The 19,421-nt window shown below is 37.1% G+C and overlaps 1 long non-coding RNA gene across 1 annotated transcript; it reads left to right on the top strand.

Moving 5' to 3' along the window:
• The first annotated feature begins 10,137 nt into the window (after positions 1–10,137).
• On the top strand, positions 10,138–10,714 carry LOC140886173 (uncharacterized). Its single transcript, XR_012151453.1, has 3 exons — positions 10,138–10,228; positions 10,338–10,400; positions 10,559–10,714. It is a non-coding gene; the product is annotated as an uncharacterized lncRNA (long non-coding RNA).
• The last annotated feature ends 8,707 nt before the right edge of the window (positions 10,715–19,421 follow it).

Below are 19,421 nucleotides of genomic sequence, written 5' to 3'. Positions count from 1 at the left end.
AAATCCAGAGGTTGACTTCGAGTCATCCACGTCACTTTGGAAGCTAGAGTCGGTATAGCCTTCCAATTTTAGTTCTTCCTCCATATACCATGAACATATTCTTAGTCCTTCGTAAGTACTTAAGAATGTCCTTCACGGCTTTCCAATGCATTTGACCGGGATTAGCTTGATATCTGCTCGTGACACTCAGAGCAAATGCTACATCCGGTCTGGTAGATATCATCCCATACATGATACTACCTATGGCTGACGCATATGGTACATGTGTCATTTTCTCTATCTCTTCATCAGTCTTGGGACACATAGACTTGGATAGAGAAACTCCATGACACATGGGTAGATGTCCTCTCTTGGACCCATCCATTGAAAACCGTTTCAATATGGTGTCGATGTAGGTTGACTGAGTGAGTCCTATCATTTCTTAGATCTATCTCTATAGATCTGTATCCCTAGAATATAGGATGCCTCACCCAAATCCTTCATCGAGAATCTACCTGATAACCATATCTTTGTTGACTGCAACATCCCTACATCATTCCCAATGAGTAGGATGTCATCAACATAAAGTACTAAGAATGTCACGCATCCTTAACTACTTTCTTGTACACGCATGGTTCCTGGATTCTTGATGAAAACAAAATCTTTTATTGTTTCATCAAATTTCTGGTTCCAACTTCTTGATGCTTGTTTTAGACCATAAATTGATCTCTGAAGCTTGCATACCTTATGCTCGCTTCCCATGGATGTGAACCCCTCAGGCTGCTTCATATAGATTATTCCTTAATGTTATAAAGAAAAGCAGTCTTCACATCCATTTGAATATCTCTATAGGTATACCATTGAGAGTATGGCAATAAGGAATTTTATGGAATTGCACATAGAAACTGGTGAATAGGTTTTATCATTTTCAACTCCTTGTCTTTGAGTATAACCTTAAGCCACCAATCGCGCTTTTTAGGTCAATAGTACCTTCGGCACAAGTTTTCTCTTGTAGATCCATTTACACCCTATTGGAACAATTCCATCGTGGAGGATCTACTAGAGACCAAACTTGGTTTAGTATGCATCGAATCTATTTCTCTGATCCTGTAATAGCTTCAAGCCATAAATTTTGAATCCGCATCAGAAATTGCTTCCTTGAAGTTTTCTTGGAATCACATCCAACATCGGAGATTCATCTTGATCCCCCGTTCAAGAAGAAGACCATATCGATTAGGAGGTCTAGAAGTCCACATACGGGATCTTCTAGGTAAAGGCGTGTCCAGCAATGGTTCCGGAGGTGTAGGATCGTTATTATGTATTTCGGGGTTTTCTTCTCGAATTTCTTCGAGTTCCATCATCTCGCCTTTCTTATCCAATAAGAACTCTTCTCCAAGAATTGGCATTCCTTGAAACAAACACCTTTGTTTCACGCAGGATAATTAGAAATAATATCCGATTGAATTCTTCGGATACCCTACAAAATAACATATAGCCTAAGCTGGATGCGACTAATCCAACTTAACTCTCCACTGTCCGCTTTCACGTAAGCAGGATATCCCCCAAAACCTCAAGTAAACGAATACTTAGGAGCTTTGCCATTCCTATAACTCGTATGGTGTTTTTGTCCACTCAGCTTTAGTGTGGACGTTGTTCAACAACAATACCTGCCGGTTTCAAGCGCATAGCCCCAAAACTAAGGTGGAAGCTCAGTTGAAGCTCATCATGGACCGACCCATGTCCAACAAAGTTCGATTATCGACGCTCAGATACACCATTAAGCTGTGGTGACGTATAGGATGGAGTCCCCATGAGCAGAGAAACTCATATCTCTTATAGATAGTCCCAAAAACTCGGTACTTAAGTATTCTGCCACCTCGATCCGATCGAAGTGCTTTAATAATTTTTAACCGGCTAGTATGTTTACTAAACTTCAGCCTTGAATTCTTAGCACTTTTAATTGCTTCAGACTTATATTTCATTAAATATAAATACCCATACCTCGCAGATATCATCAGTAAAGGTAATTGCAGTAGGTGTGGCCATAATGAGTACCGAACTCTAAAAGGACCACAAACATCTGTATGGATCAAATCCAAATCCAACAGATTTTGACTACGCTCAAGGTTTCCTCCCCTTAAAAGGAGATTTAGGTCATTTTTCCTTTCCAGGCAGGATTCACAAGTAGGTAGAGAGTACATATCAGACATATCAAACATGCCCTCTCCCACTAGCTTGTTCATCCTCCTTGAGGAAATATGACCTAGCCTAGCATGCCAAAGGTTTGCCGGGTTTTGGCTATCGATTTTCCTTTTGTTTGTTGTTGCCGGTTTATCAACATAATTTATTGGAACGTCTTTTAGTTTTAAGTTGTATAGATCGTTTTCAAGTTGTCCATTTCCAATAAAACATTCATTCTTGTAAATATTGCAAATCACATTCACAAAATTGCAAGAATAACCATCTCTATCAAGCATAGAAACAGAAATAATGTTTTTAATCAAATCCGGAACAAATAAAACATCTCTTAAAAGTAACTTAAAACCGTTCTGCAAAATTAAATAAACATCTCCCACGGCTTTAGCTTCAACTCTGGAACCATTTTCGAGCCTCAGCTGGGTCTCACCCATTCTAAAGCTTATTACTTCTTGTCATCATTTGCAACTCATTGTAAATGTGAGATCTACATCTGGTATCCAATACCCAAGAAGTAAAACATTTATTTCAATGTAAAAACATACCCTTTGCAGTTCGAACTATTCGAGGTATTCCTTGCAGTTACGTTTCCAATGACCGGGTTTCTTGCAGTGATGGCAAACTTGTTTAGACTTGTCCAATTTTGTATGTAACATTTGGCCTTGAGATCATGGTCCAAACCATTTCTCTAGTTCGGCCAACCTTTCGGCAGTTACATCAGCCGGGGCTATTTTCGAGAAGCCTTTACTAACACTTAGAAAATCTTTTCCGAACTCAGGACATTCTTAACTTTATGGAACCATTCCGTATAGTTGCGCCAGAATGTTTGTTTTGTTCGAGAACATGTGGATTACGAATTCATTGTAATGAAATACTGAGTTGAAACAGGACAATAATCGATGATTGTTTAATGAATTTACTAAGACATAAAATAGGCGAAATTTATTTTATGAATCTCACTCCCACTATTTTAACGATTTTACTACCCTCTAGTGAAAACGGAAACTGTTTTCCTTAGTGAGAACATGGAGTCCAATTGACAAACTATGGTCCCGAATAATATCAGCCAACCATAATTTTCAAAAGGTAGAGTCCAATTGCTTCCAAAACAACCTCCACGTTTTTACCTCATGTCCAATAAGGGCCCAATAATATGACGCCGTTTATTGTGACATGTCAAGATGACCCATCAATATTAAGTTGTGATGGACGGTCGCCATGTGGATCCCCCAATAATATGAGCCGATCCCATGGGAGTTCCACCCAACTTACAACATGTGTCGATCCAATGTACAGCTTTCCGACGAATGGGCCCCCCCCAATAATATGAGCCGGACCGTATCCGCGGGTAGCATCTCATACATTGATCGTTGATGGAAGGTAGGAACATTTAAACAATTTTTAAATTTCCTTTATTTATCTTGATATCAATTTTAAATCATATTTAAAATGAGGGATTTATTTTTGAAAATTTGTCTCATCATTTTAAAATTTTGTATACTTGTCGGATTCACACAATTTTGTCTAAAAACATGCATACAACTAATATCACATATTATATAGGATGATCGATTCCATTTCTAATCGACCCGTGGTTGCCAATCACGAGTCTTAGTCCAATCCTAGGTAATATGCAGTATTCAATGCAATCCTATTACATTTGCTTCCAATTTACATTTCTTCTGTCTTTATTGTCTGCTGGGCCCACCTCCATCTTCAAATCTTGATCTCCCACTAAATCTAATGTATTTACAATAAATAAAAATGACAAGTAGGGGATATATTTTTAAGGGGTGGGAACGGGCCATAAACCAAGCCCACTTTTATTACATATGACAATTCATATTGGGCCATAAACCAGGCCCATTAATAAATCCAACAACAATAAAAACAAATGTAAATTCCTAACATACACCTACAAAATTGGTCATGGCAATCGATCATCCTTATCCAATAACATTTAATTCAAAATTAATTTATTGGATAACATGCAATGGCAATTTAAATTTAAAAGGATAAAATCATATTCCATATATAAAATCTTATTTTACATACAAAATCATATTTTATCTTTTTATCAAATAAAACCATATTTTATCTATAAAATCCAATTTTATACATAAAATCATTTTTACTCAATATATCCATAAGATCATATCTTATCATCAATTGTACCAAAAATAATTAATTTCAAAATTCAATTAAAGGATAAAATATTGAAATTTTCCAAAAATTCAAATTTATCCAAAAATCAATTTTAAAATTTTCGGACTCGAACAATTCGATCCGACGCCTCGTGGACCAATCAAAACAATTTTCGATCGGACCAAAAATAGAATTTTAACATATTAAAATTTAATTTAAAAAATTAAAAAATAATTTTTCCCGCGGGCTGCCCAGGACATTCCCGGGCTGCCCGCGCCCCGTAGGGCTCGGGCCGGGCAGCCCGGCTGCCCCTAGGGCAGCGACGATCGCTGCCCTGCCCTGGGCAGCGATCACATCGCTGCCCTGGGCAGCGCCGTGCGCCGCCCTGTGCAGCGCCCAGCGCTGCGCAGGGCAGCGACCATCGCTGCCCCTCCCGGGCAGCGATCCAATCGCTGCCCGGGTTTTTGCCCGAAAAAAAAAATTTTTTATTTTAAAATATTTATTTTGTTTCAACAACCGAGGCCTAAAAAATTTCCGACTTGCCCAACGAATTTCCGACTTGCCCAACGAATCATGGTATGAGCGCCTAGAAACATCGCCCCATGATTCCCTAGGTATCACTGATAGTGCCTACAAGAACCAGTAGATTTTGGTTAGCGTACAGTACGGTCCCTTCATCCATATATCCCGATCGAATCAACAACCATTGGTATATCGAGAGTCGCTCGAGATTCGATAACTATGCAATGCATCTTGAAGATCAAATAGTGACATCGCATGTGCTACTAAGAAACCATTTCTTAAATCACATCATGTACTCTGGCCAGAGATTCGTCACACTAATATCTCCTCAGATCGCATAGGATATCCACACTCGCAAGTATGTGGTGAATCCTTGACAACAAAGCATCGACTCCTATATGTGTTGTAACTGTACCCAATCCCGACACCTGATGACCCCAATAGAGTCGGTAAACGAGTCAAAGCACAGTACTAGCATATAGAGTCTCAATGATGTCTCAAGTAGTAAGGACTAATGGTGTACAACCAAAACCGCGAACTATATCCACTAGATAAGTGATAACCACTTGGAAAGTACGGATAGGGTAGTTCGATCATTCATCATATGAATATCCATTTGCATGCTTCGAACATCTCTATGTTCCTTACCAATGAAACGTGGTACTCTGCATCGCAAATGCTAGTCTCAAACTCGAGCGATCCTTATCCTTATTATCGGACGGCTCAATCGACTAGGAACAGTTTAGAATATACAGTGACTATAAGATGTGTTTCATGATAGACATCTCCATGTTCTACCACATCTTACATACACTATAGTATATTCAAGGTCTTTATCAAAACAACAATAGTATATCACAATATCACAATATGAAGAAAGATAAAGTCATTGCCATTAATAAAAGTGTAAATAATATTAAACAAAAGATTGTTTATACAAAGAGTCATCAAAGCCCTTAGCCACAAGTTGGCTCACCGGGCACCCACTCTTTCAGTTTGATTGATTTCGTTTCTGATTTGTGTTGTTTTTCTTTGGAATTTGGCAATCCCTTACCATATGATTCGGTTTGTCACAGTTGTAGCAACTTCCTTGGAATTTCTTTGCTTTCCCCTTTTGCTTTCCATCATGGGGGTGCTTCCTCTTTTGACTCATACTAGACTCCGCCAGATTTGCTTTGGCCTTGGTTTCCATCTTTTTATGTGACTTGGCCTCGGTATTTCTGTTGTCCTCCTCGATGAGAAGTCTCACGATCAGATCTTCAAGTTTCAACACCTTACATTTGTGCTTAAGGTAGTTTTTGAAGTCCTTCCACATCGAAGGCAAATTCTCAATGATAGACGTGACTTGGAATGGTTCATTGATTTCCATCCCTTCGGCCAATAAGTCATGCAAGATGATCTGTATCTCTTGCACTTGACTCATCACAGTTTTTGAGTCTACCATTTTGAAGTTCCAAAATTTGCCAACCACAAACTTCTTTATGCCTGCGTCTTCAGTTTTGTATTTTTTTCTCCAAGGAATCCCAGAGTTTCTTGGTCGTCTTGACTGAGGAGTAGACACTATGGAGAGTGTCATCAAGGCCATTCAGAATATAGTTTCTGCATAGAAAATCGATGTGGTTCCATGCATCAACTGCGGTCCTCCTTTGGGAGTCAGAATCGCCATCAATGACAACAGGGGGACCCTCATTCAAAAATCTAGACAGATTGAGTGTTGTCAGATAGAACAACATCTTCTGCTGCCAACGTTTGAAGTCGGCACCAGAAAACTTTGGCGGCTTTTCTCCATGTGCAGGTGCGGAAGCGAGAGGAGTGAATGAAATGGTAGACATCTTCAGAATCCGAGAAATACAAAAATTTCGTCTTGCGATTGTTATGAGGGTGTATTCCGAATTCTGAAGAACTTGTACAACAACAGCAACAATGGCAACAACTAGTCAAGGCGAGAGAATCTCTCTATCCACAAGACGAAATTGCCCATTAACAGTGCTCAACGTTGGCGGCAATCGTCCCTAAGATACAACGACTAACGATCGTGATATAGCAGCACTACAAATATCACAAACTTCAGCGAACGAAAATACGTTTCAACTTTTTTTTGAGAAAGTGAGGGAGAGATTTTTCAGAAATCTGATGTATACGTTATCAGATGTTTCTGTATATCTTTTCTGTGTTATAACCACCGTATATATAGTCTTATACATGAAACAACACGTTTGAAGGCGTAAGGATGCAACCCATGACAAAAAAATCCTAGAAAGAGTCGTGACTTTTCAGTCTGCAGAAGGCGCGCTCGGTCGGTTATTTTTGACCGATCGAGCGCCCCACTTTTGACAGACTTTCTATCTCGCTCAAATAAGGGTGCGCTCGGTCGGTAAAATTTGGCGGACCGAGCGCCCAACTTTTCTGAAGCCCACTATCTCGCAAGGTGAGGGCTGCACTCGGTCCATTTTTGACCGCTTGGGCGCACTAATTTTTTTTTTTATCAATTAAAATTTTATCCAAAAAGAATAATTGATCATAAGACCTCGCCTTGCCTCGCCGAGATGGCCGGCCGTGCGCGCGTATGTTTGTTGCATCGATTAGCGTCTTGCCCCTTTATAAAACATCCGGTGCCCTAAGGGCCCAATCCCATAATCCAAAGTTGGATTATATAAGGTGAACAAAACATTAAACATGCTCCAATGTGGGAGAAACCAAAACAAGTTTTTCCTCCAATTTATTTTACCAAATTCAAACTATTCCAACACAATTCAAATAAGTCTTTCAAGCTCATTTCAATTATAATTCATTCAAAAATTATTCCAACAGAAGTTTCACTTGGTTAAAGGAAAACTCTACCTACCAAGCTCCATAAAATCTTCTTGCCAATCAGGCACAAGAAAAAAGACTCTCAACAATAATTCGTGTTGGACTCTAGTTTGATGATTACAAATTGAACTGCCAAGTTTTGTAAAACAGTTAAAAGATCTTGAATTTCTGAACAGAATCTTCGAACTGCTTTAACTGCTCAACAGAATCTTCGAACTATCTGAGCTGCCTAATGATTATTTGAACTGCTCAAAGTTTAAAGGCTTTTCGTCTGCTCAAGAAGACTATTCGTTATATTTGAAGATTTTCCAGAGAGAATTTATTGTCCATATTAAAAAGCGACAAGGATTAATTTTCACCCATCTTGGATCTCTTCTAACATTTATGAAGATATTTATAAAGACTCTCGAAACTATAACAAGACAGTTCAGAGAGAGAATCTAAGTCATCAAGAAGAACGTTGCAAAATATGACTATATATATTAGAGAGAACTTCAGAAAAGAGTTAGTGAAGAAATACAAAAAGAAATACATAAGAAAGTTCTCTCCGAGCACTTTGAATTTACATATCTCATTTGTTCACCAAGCCCATATAATAGCTATTCATCAGATTCTCTCAAAGGATCATCAAGGGCATCAAGACAACTTTCAACTGCTCATTCAAGAAGTGTTGAAGAAGAGTTGCTCAACTGATTGAATATACGGATTCATTCAAATCCTAATTTTCTTCATTCGTTGCTGTTAAAACTTACAGTTTTATTTTGTGTGGTGTCCTAGGAGTTCTAGGCAAAGGATAAGTCATACGATTGAAGTGAGTTGTATACAAAAGAGTTATAAACCAAAGTCTTCTAGTGAATTCCTTCCTAAGTAGAAGAAGGGAAGACGTAGAAGCAATTTGCTTCGAAATTCCATAATATCTTTATTGGGATAAAGTTTTGGTATTTTCACTACAACAAAAATGCACAAACACAACACTTAAAAGACAACGCTTTTAGTGAAAAAGCGTTGTCGTTATATATTTTTTATTAATCAAAGACAACGCTTTTTTAAAAAGCGTTGTCTATAAGCGTTTTTTAGGTCAAAGACAACTCTTTTAAAAGTGTTGTCTATTAGCATTTTTTTCCTATTATGACAACACTTTTTAAAAAGTGTTGTAGAAGAACTATTATTTTTATTTAAAATAAAACTTAAAATAAATAATATTATTTACTTCTCAGATCCTCAAAATCCCAAATCCCTTCTCGATTTTCTTTTCCGATCCCTTTCTCCTTTTTCATTCTTTCAATTCAAAATCTGCTTTCTCCTTTTTCTCTCGATTTTTGCTGGTCTTGCTCGATTCATTAGACGATTTTTCAAGTGATATTCGACAAGCCCACCTCGCATCTGCTGTACTTGCTCGGGCCGTCGGGACGAGAAGCCCACCTCGCATCTGCTGCTAAGCTTTCGTCGAACATCTTCAATTCCTTGAACTACTCTATAGGTGAATACCTTGAAAGTATTGATTTCTTGTAGCTCTTGTAGTTGACGAGATTTCACTCGACATCTCCATTGTTGCTTAGAGGTATTTTACTTGAAATTCTTCTGATTTTAGGCGTTTTTGGTGATTGTGTTCCTGTCTTCTCCTCCAAAATCTTTAGATGGAAACGGTGTGTCTTTATTAGCTTACTTGAAATTACGGGGTTTTTTTTTATTCATGATGAGCATGGATTTCTTGCTTTTCCGATGTTTGGATTTGCAAAATTTCATGTTTTGTATCGTTTCAACTGTTGGGTGAATCTTTGATTATTGAATTTGTGATTCTTGTATTAACTTTTTGCTTGAACCCAACTTTTATATTTTTTATGTGTGAAAAAGAATCAATTTTTTCCACGTTTCTGAGATCTTGAATACTCGATATAGCGAGAAATCGTTTGGCTCTGATGATATTCGAGTGTTGCTGAATTATGGATTTTTTTATACTCTCTCGTCTCATGGTGTATTGCTGTAGATTGAGGTGTTGCATTTTTTAACTCTGTTTATTAATTCATATTGGTAATCTTGCTGAAAATCAAATTGCGAAAAATGGTTGTTTTGCTTTGAAGAAATCCAGTTGGATGTTGTTCTGAAGGCAATTCCCCTCCAGATGTTATGTTTCTTTCAGCAATAAGTGATTTTCCTTAAGTTTCTGCTATAAATAATAATCAGCACACATTTTTTTAGACTTTTTCATGGCTGATTAACTCTGTTTCAGGACGTGCGTGTTGTCACGAAGTCATTTCCGGCTCCCGAAATCTCATTTTTGCGGCCTCTGCCAGGTGCTCCCGAAGTTTCATGAATCATGCTCGCAGTATTCTTCTAGTAATCAACCAGATCAACAAATCTAAAGGACATCCATATGGTAAGTTAAAAGCTACATGATCACTCTTTTACGTCGAAAATCGAATCCAAGAATTTGTAAATGACTTAATGATTCTATGAATGCTTGATACATGTAAACAGTAATTAGTCAGCACGGCTGATGGAGGATTTTCTTGACCTTGCAAGCGACAACACCAGCAAGAATCTTGAAACATGTGGAGTTCTTGGTGCCTTTCTCGTGAGTTATAAAATCCTTTGTTTTTTTTATAAAAAAGTGAGGTTACCAGAATATTTGATAGTGATGTGGTTTTTTAAGATGGTATAAAAAAATGTTATGGATGATGCAGGAGTCTGGAACCTTTTATGTGACGAATCTAATAATCCCAAAATAAAAGTCTACCTCCAATTCTGTAAGAATTTGAAGCTTTTCGTGTTGTTCGTCTTTCATTTTTTTTCCTTTCCCATGTGGTTCCACTTTAAGAATGAAACTATTAATGGTTGCTTAGTTAAACACAGTGTGTTGCCTTTTCCAAACTTTTACTTATTTATTGTTACTTTATTGTGCCAGACTGTGAACGAGGTCGAAATGAAGAGTCCCTTATCCTCATCGGATGGATCCATGTAAGTTTTTTTGCTACTTTTCTTTCTTGAGCTTGCCATCGTTTGTTGGAAAAGGTTCGATTTAAAGTCAAACTCCTACTAGATAGGGTAACAAATCGACACAAATACGGCAATTTACATTTCTTCAGACTAAAGGGTGTGAGTTTATAAGTTAGTTTTTGCTCATTGAACTCTTTTAAGATTTTGTAGACGCATCCTTCCCAGAGATGCTTCATTTCTTAAGTTGATCTACACACCCAATACACCTCTACCAGGTGATCACTATCATATCCTTTTCTCGGAATCTTCGACTAACATTATTACACTTAGCATCTAGTTTTATCATGCGATCATTTTCGTCGTTTTAGTAGCTTACTGGTCAATATTATGATCAACACAAAGTAACATGATCGCTACAGTTACCTGTAACTTTGACTACGTGCAGTGAGAAATATCAACATTTTCTGATCTTCATTTAATTTCGAAACCTGCTTGTTTTTCACCTATTTATTTCTTGCTAAATATTGGTTTCAAGGTCATGGTACCATAAGCTGTAGGAATTGCCATGGCTCCAACCGATACGTCAAGGTCTCATAATATGGCTTCTCTTACACTTTACTACTATTTCTATTACCATTGTAACTTACTCTGCATCCGTTATCAAAATAGGCTTGAGCAAGAGACAGGTTGTTTCTTTGATATGAAATATTTTGAGGACATGATTTTTGATGGGAATTGGGAGGATGCAGAGTAGTATTTTCAGGCTTCACTGGAACCGAAAATATAATATAGGATTTATGTCATCAATCATGATTCACGAGTGCCTACATCCATGGACCATCGTGCGTGCTATACCCCGATGGCTAAAACTACATTAATCTTACTTAGTTTTGAATATCATTGTCGCATGTTTGGACAAGTGAAATTATAGTGGGACGATTATGAAACAAAACATTGCTAACAATATCGCTAATTTTTAATATTGTCAATTCTGATTCATATTTTATAATTTGATTTCTCATGGAGCTTGCAAATTTTATAACCCAATGCTTTTGTACTATTCAGTTTATGTTTTGAAATTTGTAGTGTCTTGTTATTCAGGATATGTTTGCACCGAAACCATCAATGTATCAGAAGTTGTCTTTATAAATTCAGGGTCTTTTGAGCTCATCAAGGATTCCATCAAGTATCTAACCGAATCCATTGTCATTCGTTTCAGCATTTAATATGATTATTAGTTACTATTTCATGTTCACTTAGCATCTCATGGCTTCATGTGTAGGATATTGGAGGGGCACAAAGATACCTTCACTCATATTAAGCATAAGAAGGTACAAATAATAAAGTTGACCAGATAAGGCCAGATTATGTGGCTCTGCCTTTTGTGTTTGATATTTTGTTAATCATTGATTTTTTCAGTGTTTATGTCTATTCTTTCTGCAAATGGAAATGGAAGCAGTAGCTAATCTCCTGTGCATATAAACTGAAGATGTTTGTGTTTTATATTTTGTTTGAGATTGATTTTTCAGTGTTTATGTCTATTATTTATGCATATGGAAATAGAATACATTCTTGGCAGCATGATTCTATATGCATCTTTAGCTTCGGTTTTGTTAATTCAGTAATCTTATGCATGTTTTGATGCAATTGGTTTACAGTTTTGAAGATGATTTTGTGTTCCTTTTCTTGTTTTTCGGTTGTATATTGTATTTTGATTGCATGATGTAATTTATTTTATTCATTTTTCTTGCGTTGATTCATCCTCATGAATATTGCTAATTGTTTTATTTATGATATTTCTAGGAGTCTCTAAAACAGGGGCGTCAATAGCTATTTTAATTTAATTTTCAATTTAAGTTTAATGACAGAAATGAATTTGTGAGTAGAAGCTATGTTTCAATAATCTGTTGTACATGATTGGAAACGTGATCACCAGAAAGCTCGTGGGCTATGTGCATGGAAACGTGGAGGTATCATCGGTGTTGCTGCACTAACTGAAGGAACATTGATGGCTATTACTGGAGGTATACAAACTTTATCACTCATTAAATAATTGAGTAACAAAGTCATTATTTTTAAATCTAGTATCTGGAAAGAAGCTATTTCTGCATTCCTTAATTAAATGGATCACAACTTGATAATTCCAATCGCTTAGTAATAATTTCGTAATTCATAGTTCATTTGATAATTCGAATCGCTTAGTGATATTTTCGTTATTCGTAGTTCATGTTCTTTACTGATAAATATGTGTTTGCTTTTACTTTTCATTTTAATCTATTCATATTTGTTTTATGTTTGTTTTTATTTTTAATAATTTACAGTATGGAGATACAAATTAAAGGAAAAGAGATTGTTGCAGCTTTTATGAAAGCTCGGGATGCTAACATGTGCTGAAGGAAGGAATCAAAGTTTTTTGAGATTAATGCATAGTTTTTTTTTCCTAGTGTTCATTAATTTAGAATTCGACTATTTTTATATTTGAATGATTTATAATATTGGAAGACTATATTAAATTTTAATTTACAAATTTTTGAATTTTGAGTGATTTATAATATTGAAAATTTGTGAATTATTTTTTTTTTGTTTTTTATTTGTACAAAGACAACGTTTTTAAGTGTTGTCTTTTCCAGATACAACGACGCTTAGAAAGCGTTGTCTTTTCCAGAAACGACAACGCTTTTTATAAAAGATAACGTTTAAAAAGCGTTATCTTTTTTAGATACAACAACGTTTTTTCCGCGTTGTCTTTTTCAGATCGATGTCAAGTTATAATATAGGAATTTAAGTCCAGATCGATCCCACGGAGAATGAATAAATGATATTATATCAAATATTTGTAACTAATAAAATCCTAATCCTATGTAGAGCTACGAAAATGGTTTGATTTTTTTATGAAACTAAAATTTGCAAGAAATAAAATTAAATAACCACGAGTTCACGAGATGAAAATTCAATAAGCGATGAATGCTAGAGGTTCGAATTCACTTGACTGTCCACCACAATTTATTTCTAATGATTGTTCAATTATCAATTCTTCTAGTTTATTAGCCAAGAATCCCTATTATTTTATACTACCTCTCTCGAGTGTCAAGTAGAAATTCGTATTCAATAACAAACTTAATATCTCTATCAAAGTTCAATTATTAAATCCGGTAAATAGCGCAAGAATTCTTCTAATGACTTCTATGGAGTTATATGCCTCTCGTACAATATAAACACCAAAGATGTATTTTCCTAAGCGTATTCAAAATCTCCTCTCTCGAGTGATAGATTCTAAATAAATTATTATTCAATCTATGGCCAGTAAATTGAAAGCATTAAGATCAGGAAAACACAAATAAACTGTGCGAAGAAATTTAAATATATAAATCAAAATATGTCAATCATGGTTTCCAGTCAAGATCCGTCTACCTCTAGACTAAGAAATTAGTTCATAATAATTTTAAACATCAAACAAAATATGTTTTTCCAACAATCCATAGAATAAGAAAAATAGAGTTAAAAGAGAAACTAGAACGAATTAGAATGAAACTTCTTCGTCGCCGGATGTCGCCGTCTTCCATCTTCGTACCAAATTCTCGAGCTCTTGTGCAGTCCAAAACTCTCAATAGCCGTATCTATGCTCTGAAAACTCTCTAAACCCTCGTATCCTCAAAAATAAGTCATAAAATCCTTTTAAAAACTCGATCAAGACTTTCCAAAATTCTTAACACTGCCTAGCGCTGGAGCGCTGTCTTTCGGCGCTGGAGCACCCGACTTTATTCTTCAACAGTGCTGGAGCGCTATTTCCTCAACTTTTCACCTTTCGGAAGACTCCGTGTAGCGCTGGAGCGCTGGAATTCAGGCGCTGGGGCGCTGACCTGATCAATTTAAATTCATTTTTCCTCTTCTCTTTTCTTCACTCTTTTTGCATCTTTTTTACTCTTTTTATCAACTAAAATAAATATCACTTGAACTCCTGCAACCGACACTAACAACAAAAGAAAAGCATAATATCCCTCAAAACACAACAAAAGCCGAGCTAATTCATATAAAATATAAGTGCAAAAATTGCACTTATCAAATCCTCCCAAACTTAGACTTTTGCTAGTCCCGAGCAAAACAAAACAAACAAAACACTAAGACACACAAAGAATTAAAAAAAAACACAAGAAAGCAGTAAAACTAGAATAACCCAACTGGCCTCAGATGTTCAACAATTAATCCATGTGTAGCTAATTTTCTCAAGAGTCCTCGTGTGTGTGTGATTAGCCAATCCCATCTACCCACCTAAATTTCGATCAAATCATGCAACCAGTAGGCCTCAAAGAGTCATTAACCCCGCCCTCTAGTTTTAGAATACTCTCAACCAAGTTCATCTTCTACTCGCATAAATCAAAAGGACTCTTTTTTTTTTCAGTGATTACATTTTTTTATCAAAATTACCGGATTTTACTCCCGGTTTTTATTTTTATTTTTATTTTAGTCCCATAATTTACCCGCAAACTTAGCTATAACTAAAGATAGAATTCGGATTTCAATCCCCTCGTCTATAGCCCGGATGGAGCATCAACCCCATTATTTTTTTCCGCAAACTTAGCATGGAACAGTGAATAGGATTTCAAACACTTTCCAAGCCCGTATGAAGATGTAAGAAAACTTAGATTTTAACTTTTGCAACCCCACTTAATCCGCATACTTAGTCAAGCATAAGGCACTAGGATTTCAGTCCCTTATTCCTAACCCGGATGGAGTCATCAATTAAATTTTTCCAAAATCATTTCTATGCTTGTATCAGTCTACCTCGGTTTTGAGCATAAATCACCAGAGTTAAGAATCAAATTATCCAATCCACTTACAAAATCCACATACTTTTTCTACTTATCAGGAGTATCGATAGTCAAGGCTATAGTGCATAAAAAGTGAGAACTCAAGATACAATGTCGCCAACACTAGATTACAAACACTTTTTGTTTTTCCAACTTCATCATCATAGGACATTTTTCTTTTGTTTTTCTAATTTTCACATTTTTTTTTCAAAAAACACAAACACACAAACAAACACAAAAACGAACAAACGAACAATAAAACAGACAAAAAACAAAACATGCAGAAACACAATACGAACGAGAAAACTAAAAACACAGATGCAGGAACTAGTGACTAATTTAGCATGCAACAACCCATCAAACTCGCAACTCAACTTCACTTCAATGTCAACAACAATCAATTCATCCAAAACAACAACACCCCCCCCCCCAAACTCAGATATGTGCATTGTCCTCAATGTGCAATATATCGAGAATAACAGGGAACATACACATACCTACAACAATGACCGTCAGTGGTCATCGTCCATGTCATCACCCTGAGGGGGCCAAACAGGAGGCTGGGGAAACGGCTGATACTCGCTGGATCCAAGAAAACGCTGGGCAAGGCTCGTCGTGAAATCCACCATATAATCCATGAACTGATCAGTCCGATGGAAATGACTGTCTAGCCTCTGCTCCAAACGTGTCAAATGCTCATCATAAAGCGTATCAGCTCCCTGAAGTGGTAGTGGTGGTGGCTGGCTGCTACTAGCAGGGCGATCCTGAGGTGCTGCTGCTCTCAGAGGTAGCGGTACATTCTCCCGTGTAGTCCCAGTAATAGGTCCCTGGACCTTAAAAAGCTCTTCATCTGCACCCCATGTAACTCCAGCATGTGCACAAAGTGCTGTGATCAGAGCAGGGTGCGACAATCCACCAGTCGTGGTGCCCTTAACCGCCACAATAATGGAATCCTGAATGATGTTCCCCAAGTTCACCGTCTTTCCCGTGACAATAATTTAAGTCAGGACAGCCCATTTCTTTGTCACATCAGAAGTGTGGCCGGTGGGCAACACACGAGCAGCTATCAGAAAAAACCAAGACCTCGCGTCTTGCTTCATTTTCCCGGAAGGAAAATGCACCACTGATTCATTCTTCATCTTCCACTGTGCCCCTTCTTCACAAGGAGTGGCAATAATCTCATCACAGTCCACATCACTTGCCTTGAATGCCAAATATTCATCCTAATCTATAGATGACATACCATAGAGGGTGTTAATGGTATGCCCATCAAAAGCTACCCGCTTACCTCGCACCAGTACATGAAATTGCTCATGTTTACACTTCAAATTTGCATAGAATTCTCTAACCAAAGAAACAACAGCGTCACCAGGCTGTTTCACAAAACCCATCCACCGTCGCTCATGCGCCTCCTTTCGAACGTCAAACAATGCCAGAAAAGCACTAGGATCAAAGTCTCGTTCTCTAACCATGCTCTTGCTCACCATGAGAGGATAATTCTTGGCGGCCTCTTCGTCCCAAAACCAATGGGCATCGAAAGTACCTGACGGAGATGCCCCCTGCTTTTGTTTCTTTGTCGGTGCCATTACAATAATTCAATTAAAACTCAAAGTAATCACTCCCTTGTCACTACACCGGACAATCACAAACCACACACCAATACACCGTGCCAAGTAGCCACTCCAACCCAATATACATGGCCTCAGACAAACCATAATACACACTTAAATACACGCACAACAAGCAAGATTCACAATTCTCAACAAAACGATAACTCAACTTCTACCAATTTGAGATACACGCACAATTCTCCCTTGTGCCACAACAATTTCTGATAATCACCAATTAATTTACAAGGGAACACGAATCAAACCCCAGTCAAAAATCGGACCACATGAATCTCAAACACCCAGTGATTAGAAAAGTTTTCACAATACCTCGATTTATAGCAACAATTTCGGCAAATTCAAAGCCCAAACGCCTTCGTGATCCGTGGATTCGAACGCTCACTGCGACAGAAGAATAAAAATTTGACGATTCTGATAGGAGTCATTTTTGTGCGTTATTTTGCATGTTTTGTGTTTGTTTTGCATTCGTTTCGGTTACGTTGTGTTTGTTCCTTACCATTCTTGTTTTGTTTTTTTTGTTTTATTGTGTTTGTAGTCACTCCTCTGGTTTATTTATTTGTACTGCAGAAAATCACTAGGAAATGCTGATTTATAGTGAGAAGGCGTTGCACGCATGCTGCCGTGAGGAAAGCAAGAGAATGACTTTATATTTCTGAAAAAAGACAAGGCGCTCGGACGGCATTTTTCTATAGCCCGCGCGCACTCTCTTTGATTTAGAAAAACCCTCGAGGCAGAGCTCAGGCGCTCGGGCGGCTCTTTTCTACCGCTCGGGCGCCTGCACGTAATTTTGGGAAATATTTTATTTGGGTAATTGGTTTGACGAGGACTCTTGGGCCATATAAATAGGATGTTATTTAAGGTTTTGAGGGTTGGACACGCACAGACACAGGAGGAGGCGGCTCTGAATATTGAAGATTTCTCATTTCCGTTGGGAGTTTTTTTCTTCATCTTTTCTGAATTTTTATGTTAAGCATTGTTTTTAGATTGAATTTACTAATGACGTTCAGTAGCTAAACTTTTATTTTGTTGGAATCAAGGGGATCCGAACCCGAACCACTGTAGTGTGATTGAATCACCGGACGTATTGAGATTTGATTTATGTTTATAATTGATTTTATCATGTTTTGTCTCTATGTTGATGATTAGCTACCCTTAAACATAGATTCGTAAATTGTGAATTGCTGTCGAGAGATAAGGTTCATAATTAGGACGAATGATAGAATCCATGGACTTAAAATATGCATAGAGATATGGTATTTAGTACATGTTGATAGCAATAGACCCACCAGGTTGAAAGCTGTAGAATTCATAGAATGCAAAGCAATCGGTCGTGATAAATAATTAGAGAGATTTAATTGTTTCACTGATTTGATTAGTTTGGCATAACTCAAGAGAGAGTGTCAATGTTACAGGGATTTCTATCAAACTTATGCGCATTAATTAAGTTCCAATTTTCCAGTTCAATTAGGGGGAAGGTGAACAAAATTCCAACAAAATCTTTTCAAATTGTTATTTCTTTTAGTGGTGCAAATTGGTTTCGTGGTTGTGAAATTTAGTTTTATTTACATTGAGTTCTTAGTGTTAAATGTTAGATAGAATACAAAATCAAATTTTTGATACTTTGTGTAGTTAAAAATCAAAGAAACAAATTATTATTGTTTGGTCCCTGAGGACGATATTCGTAATCAGTACATCTTATTATAACTTGAATCGTGCACTTGCGATTATTTGGACTGGAATTGGGAGATTTTTAGAGCAAATTTAAGTGTTAGTATTCCGTTCGATCAAGTTTTTGGCGCCGTTGCGGGGACTATTGAGATTTTAATTTGTTTTATTTGGTTTTTTTCTATTACAATTTTAATCACTCTTTTCCATCTGTGAATTGCAGGATTCTCTTGCAGTGCATGCGACAATCATATGAAGAACTAGTGCCTTTTGATCCAGAAATCAAGAGAACTTCTTCAAGAAGAAAAGAAGGCAAAAAACAAGAAGAAATGGAAGAAGAACAAGAACAAGAAAAACCAGTTTACAGTTCCATGATGGATCTGCCTTACCGAACATCGAAAGTTCTAGACCAAGCATCATCAGGCCAACTGTAGCGGCAAATCACTTTGAGATAAAACCTGCTATTCTTCAAATGATTCAGAACACACTTCAATTTTGGCGGGACTGTCATTGATGAACCTATGTGCAACTCACAAATTTTCTGGAAATTTGTGATACATTCAAGATACAGGGAGTTTCTGATGACGCTATTCGTTTGCGTTTATTCCCTTTTTCACTACGAGATAAGGCGAAAGCATGGCTGACAAATTTACCTGCAGGTTCCATCATGACTTGGGATGATCTGGCGAAATCTTTCCTCACCAAATACTTTCCACCATCTAAGTCAATG

This window comes from Henckelia pumila, chromosome 3 (genome assembly GCF_033568475.1).
Source record: "Henckelia pumila isolate YLH828 chromosome 3, ASM3356847v2, whole genome shotgun sequence".
Classification (NCBI taxonomy): Eukaryota; Viridiplantae; Streptophyta; class Magnoliopsida; order Lamiales; family Gesneriaceae; genus Henckelia; species Henckelia pumila.
This window is presented reverse-complemented; position numbering and strand designations above follow the sequence as displayed.